Below are 6,709 nucleotides of genomic sequence, written 5' to 3'. Positions count from 1 at the left end.
GTAATTTGTTCAGTCATGATAATTAGCTCTCAACAATCGAATCTGCTTATCTCTAATTAGGTAATGCAATGGGTTACTGTTGTTCTTCGGATCAACCCTGATCGAGCTGACCTACGATACAAGACGTTCTAGTCATGGTCCTCCCGTCTTTTTTTGTATATATCCATCATTAACGACGTTATGCAATAAGGCAGCCGATTAGCAGAATCGTAAGAACGTCAGATAGAATGCTTCATAACGCGGCATCCTGACAGAAACGTTAGCACGTCGGGCGAAATGATTAGCGGTATTTTGTCTATCTTTACGTTCCGCCGAGGTCGACTTTGCCTTTCATCCTTTCGGAGTCAATAAATTAAACACCAGTTGCGTACTGGGGTCGATCTAATCGACTGCTCCCTCCCCACAAAAAAATTTCGGGCCTTGTGCCTAGAACAGAAAAAAAAAAGAATGCTTTACGTTCTGGCTTCTTGCGCTCTGAGTTCAAATCTCAGCTCCAGAGGTTGCTTTTACTTTTTATTTTCAATCTTCCGAGCTCGATAAATAAAGTATTAGTTTTTCTCTTTTTTTGTCCGCCTATCATTTTGCCATACGCACACACTTTCCTTTAGGAAGAAATTAGCTGTACTCAGACTAGGAAAAGGATGGGTTCCGCTAGGAGACACACAGTTTATCACGACAGCGTTCTTATGACACTATTACGAGTTGAATTCTCTAATTCCAGCCCACATTATCCAATTTGTCTGAGTTTTAAGACAATAGAATGTAATTTTAAAGAAGATTTGACTACTATTTCTACGAAGATCGATCGACCTCGTAGAAGGCTTATAGCAGTGAGTATATTTCAATGCTGAAAGAAAACGCAACAAAGGGGGAATTGTTACCGGTTTGCAATGCTGTCATCGGTTCATCTCGCAGGTAAAAACTATTTGCGATAGAACAATATCCTAGCCAGAAATGAGGTTTCTTTTTCATGAACTTAACGCTTCAGATAAGGGATAGAACACAAGCACAATGGATCTTTATGGTCCGGAAAGCAGCTTTTTATCTTGTAGCAGATAGCATTCTTCAAATTCGAACCCGGAATTTTAAAGTTCCGAAGCGAAAATTGCTGGCCAATAATATTACCATATTTGGTAATATTGACCAGAGTTATTTTGGCTTTATCTCAGAACTTTATATTAACGCTTACTGTCATTATTTCCCAGCTAATTGCCTTTTGAAGTCAGTTTGTGGTAAGTTGTTGTTGGCACTCTGTCGCTTACGACGTCGAGGGTTCCAGTTGATCCGATCAACGGAACAGCCTGCTCGTGAAACTAACGTGCAAGTGGCTGAGCACTCCACAGACACGTGTACCCTTAACGTAGTTCTCGAGGATATTCAGCGTGACACAGTGTGACAAGGTTGACCCTTTGAATTACAGGCGCAACAGAAACAGAAAGTAAGAGTGAGAGAAAGTTGTGGTGAAAGAGTACAGCAGGGTTCACCACCATCCCCTGGCGGAGCCTCGTGGAGCTTTAGGTGTTTTCGCTCAATAAACACTCACAACGCCCGGTCTAGGAATCGAAACCGCGATCCTATGACCACGAGTCAGCTGCACTAACCACTGGGCCATTGCGCCTCCATTGTGGTAAGTGGTGGAAGACTAAAAGAAAAGTTTATTATTTGAACTTAAGGGCTTCATTCTAGAACGTTTTGGTGGGCTTATAAAAACCCTGGAGTTCAGCTCTCTATAGGGAATGTTCTTATTGTAGCCGGCGAGTACGTCTTTAGGCCCACATTCAGTAAGATAACTTTCGTCCCTCAATTTTCCAAGAGATTATTTCACTTGTATCTGGCGACATTGTCCTAAATCTATGTAAATTTTTCAGCTCTTAACTTCGGATAATTTCATTATTTTTTGATTTACAAACAGAACATGCATACAAATTGCACATTATGTATATTAAAAATGTCTAGTGTTATTAATTAACATTGTATAATGATAATTTTTTTCTGTTGAAAATTATTCAACGTGTTAAGCGTAACACGACTACAAGATTGTGTATTGCCCAATTTTCTCCAGTCAAACAGTGACGTAGGTAGATTTTGTGCCACTCTGCGCAGTCCGTAAGTTTGTCACTCATTCGCCCCTCCCCGCAAAACGTAATAATTCTTTCATGGAACATTGGCTCTTGAAGCAGATAAGCTGTAAATAATTGTATGTAAATGTTGGGTTAAAAAAGCTCTTAGCATAGAAAAAAGCCAAAGGCAGCCCGTGGAACATGACACAGACAGCCTTCGACTTTTTCCAGGCAAAGAAATTTTTAACCCATTATTTACATGCTATTATTTATAGCTTATCTGCTTCAACATCCCAAAAAAGAATTATTTCTTGATCTTTTGAAATTTATAAAAATTCTTATGATGTCAATAATATTATGCATACGAGGTGCATCGAAAAAAGAATCGACATTAGTTTTTCCCGCCGAAACTAATGCCACGTGGACAAAATCCTTTGGGTGGAAGATGACGCCACCATTCCTGCGCATGCGTGAAAATTTCCGCGCCGGTAGGTCATGTCAGTTCCTGGCTGTTACGCTTAGAGTACAGACGTGTAGGTGCACGCTCGTCGGATTTTCGTTGTAATGGAACGTATCGAATTGAGCAGGGGTATTACATCAAGGTTTGTGAAAAGCTTGGTGACACTCTAGCTCAAACTGTCCAGATACGGCAGACTTTTGGTGATGAAGCCATGGGCAACGCTCCGATCAAGTAGTGGTAAACCGCTTCAACCATGTTCGCACCTCAGTGGAGCGCGAGGCATGTTCAGGCAAGACACTTACAAGCCGAAACGAGGAGCCGATTGAGAAGGTTCGGCGAATAGTCATGGAAAACCGCCGTGTAACAATCCAAGAAATTGCTCGCGAAATGGGAATATGCTCAAGATTAGTGTATCTATTTTAACGGAGGATTTGTGCATGTGGAGATTGTCGGTGAAATTCGTCCCCAAAGTGCTGGCGGAGAAGCAGAAGCAACTCTGCATGGAAATCGTTCAGGACAAGCTGGACTGTGCAAACCACAACCAAGACTTTATGATGACCATCATCATTCGTGATGAAACATGGCTTTATGATCTCTACTTGAAGCGTTCGGTCATCTCGCGTGGAAACGAAAATCCGACAAGAGCGCAATACAAGTCTGTACTCTTGTCGTAAAAACCGTGAACTGATACAACCTACCGATCCGAAAATTTCCACGCATGCACAAGAAGGGTAGCGTCACCTCCCACCCAAAAGATTTTACCCATGTGACATTAGTTTTGGTAGGAAAAAAATTAAGTCGGATACGCTAGTGCAACCAAGCCAATGTCCTACCTTTATCTTCTACTGCGAGGATAAGTGAATGAATTTTCGTCGGTGTCGCCGCTGAGTATTCAGTTGTTCGATTTTATTAGCTCATTCAATTAGCATGCAAATGATTGAGTATTCCCTTGTCACGTGCATTCTTAATGTAATCCTCTTGTTGAAAATCAGCGTGACACGACACAGTCTACACATTGAGCTTTCGCACAGTTTCCGGCAATCCAGTATCATTCAGAAGTCTATGATTAAAAAAAAAAAAAAAAAAGATTCCATGCAAGGAGATTGAACACGCAGCTTTGTTATTGCAAAGCGAATTTCTTAACAATTTGGCCACGCTACCAATATGACGGTACATAAATTACAAGGCATCAAGTTTACAGGGGAAGTCATATTGTATAACTTAATAAAAGCATTAATAGTGAGCTTATTGCAATCGCTTAAAACATCATTAATATGAAAGAGAGACGCAGTTAAATGATCGTCGTAATTATGAAAATTAATCTCTGAAGTTAATTACTCAGGGTTCAGAGACGCTACTTGCATGAAAAACAACAATCGGATCTTTTTTAAAACGGGGGCCACATTTTTCATTAATGTTTTACGTAGTGTTTTTGGTACCGAAAGACTTTCAAACTTCGTATACTTATCTATTTTGTGTTATAGAACAGAAAAATATTTTTGTATTCGAATTTATTTCATGTAAAAAATTGTCTTATTTCAATAATTTCAACCAATCACTGACAAGTATTCAGTTGTTTACATTTACTCCTTTGGCTGATTAAGCCATAGCTTCGTTTTATTTGCTTTTTTCATTTTAAATTTGCTTTTTTCATTTTCTTTTTTCTTCTTCGTTTTATTTGCTTTTTTTCTTTTTAAATTTGCTGTTTTACCCTAACCCTAACCCTAACCCTATCACCGATAGAATTGTTTCAGAATCGTTTGTTTACGTAGTCGGCACTTAATGTATATCGGCTGAATGGACGTCAGTGATTGGTTGAAATTACAGAAATACGACAACTTTAACATGGAATAACTTAGGGATTTCTTTTTTTTTAAAGAAGACTAAGAGAAAAAGATGTTTTATATGACACATTCTACCAGTGTTCCAAGTTTCAAAGTGTTTCGTTAATGAAAAATGTGGCCCCCGTTTTAAAAAAGATCCCAACAATCATGTGTTAAAATACTTTAGTATAGTAGGCTTAAAGAAATCTAATTAAAAATACTTTTGCAGTGAGGAAAAGAGAACATTAGCTCAATGACTAATGTTGTTTTAATCCTTTCAGAAAGTACGGGAGATAACTCCGGTGTCTATTGAATTATATGCTTCGCTGTTGATGTCGATGAAACTGAAACATAGCTGTCTCCTGTATTTGCTGAAATTGAAAAATAAATCTAGTAATTAAATTTACGTTGTCTTTTCTTCACCACATAAGTTTTCATAATTAAATTTTTGATACTTAATTAGAACGTTAACACTGTCTTAGATAATTGTCGATAAACGTGATTGAGGAAAAACCTTTGAGAGCATTCTGAGTACTAGAGACAAATACGGCAGCATCTCTCTCTCTCTCTCTCTCTCTCTCTTACACACACACACCACACCCATAAAGTATAAGTAAAAGATCTCGATAAGATGAGATAATTGTTGTAGTGAAAATGGTACTGCCTATCCCACGTGACAAAGTCGTTGTTGGAGGTCAGTAGCAGTAGAGTCGTTGTGCGAGTTCTTAGTAGGAGTCAATGTCAGTTATGCGATATATGCGAGTTCGAGTTACCGTCAAAATAGACGTTTCAAAGTCATTGATTTGCGGAGTTGTCAGCGATAACACGATAGATGAGTCAAAGATAGTAAGACGAGGAATACCGCCACAACATAATAGTGGCGACAAGAATATTACAGTGCCGACAATAACAGACAAGTGAATGGGGATCTACACTATAACAATAATCCAACCAATTAGTAGATACAAACTCCCTCTACGACAAAACTTTACAATCATTGCTTAGGTAAACTCATCGATCAAAGTTTTATTTAACTCAGTATAGAACATTTGAGAGACTTTACCATTCATGCTGTAAGCACGGAGAACGTTCCTCTCTATATTGCAAGTCGAAACTCCGAAGTCACTGTCAACATTTTACTTTTAAAAAAATAATCCGTGTTTGTGGTCGGGAATGTATGTATGTATGTATGTATGTATGTATGTATGTATGCATGCATGTATGTATAATGCATGTATATCACTTTTAGTTTTGTCAACTGAATCGAATATGTTTTATGGAGGAGGTCAAATAACAACGAAACATGTCCATTGTTTACTCCTGTTGAAGGATGTGAAAGATGAACAATGCATGAATTTTTAAGAAAATATTAATTTTTACCGTTACATTATACAATACCTTGCCTCGACGGACAGGTGATAAAAAATCCAAAAGCATGCGAAGTAAAGATAGATGTTTGTTTGTGTTGGTGTTCTCGTCATTGTTTATTAGTAATTACGGAGAGAGATAGGATGATGTAGTAAGAGAACAGAATTAGAGCTAGTACGAGTGAGAGAGTATAGGACGAAACAACTGCTTCGTTGGCGAGATACCATAGTTGTTCTAGCTAGTCAGCCAGACTTCGTTCTACCTGAGTTGTTACCAAAGTGACTAACTCTTTCTTTATTTGGCACTACGGCCATAACACAGAGGGAACACAACAAGGACAGACAGAACATCACAGTGGGGACAAAGAACATAAAAGGAATGAAAATGATGTTATATAATGAAAATGAAATGGCTGCATGGGCCCACTCCCATGCAGTACCATTTGAACGTTTAATACACTGTTTACAATCGTTCATTTTCCTTTGTTTTTTTTCCTTATCATTTATCTCTCTCTCTTTTTAAAAAACAAAACAATTTTCCTTTTTTTTTTCCTTTTTTCATTAAACAATTTTCTATTTTTTAGGATTTCATAAAAGCTCGAGCTATTTCAGTTCTACTACTGGTGGCAATTCATCGAATTCCACCGCTACTCCTGGCGGATCAATTCCCCTTCCACACATATCTCTCAGCCTGATGTATTTCTCCCTATCGACCACAATGGCCTTCACATTCTCCGAATACAGCTTCAACCTTATAAATTTCATTATTTTCCGTTCTATTTCCTTGTTTTTCGCATATGTCACAAAATTCCATCGATATTTTTTGGGCTTTCTTACTTGTTTTCCCTTTTCCTGCTCCACTGCTGGTACCTCTTCTCTTCCCTCCTCCACTCTGAATAATCTCTCCATTTCACCCTCGTTCTTCTAAATCCTCCTCCTCTACTGAACCCAGAATCATGTGGCTGGTAAGCGAGCTACTCACCACACAGCCATGCCTGC

Source organism: Octopus bimaculoides, chromosome 9 (assembly GCF_001194135.2).
Source record: "Octopus bimaculoides isolate UCB-OBI-ISO-001 chromosome 9, ASM119413v2, whole genome shotgun sequence".
NCBI classification, from domain to species: domain Eukaryota; kingdom Metazoa; phylum Mollusca; class Cephalopoda; order Octopoda; family Octopodidae; genus Octopus; species Octopus bimaculoides.
The sequence above is the reverse complement of the archived record's forward strand: the minus strand, read 5'-3'. Positions refer to the sequence as shown.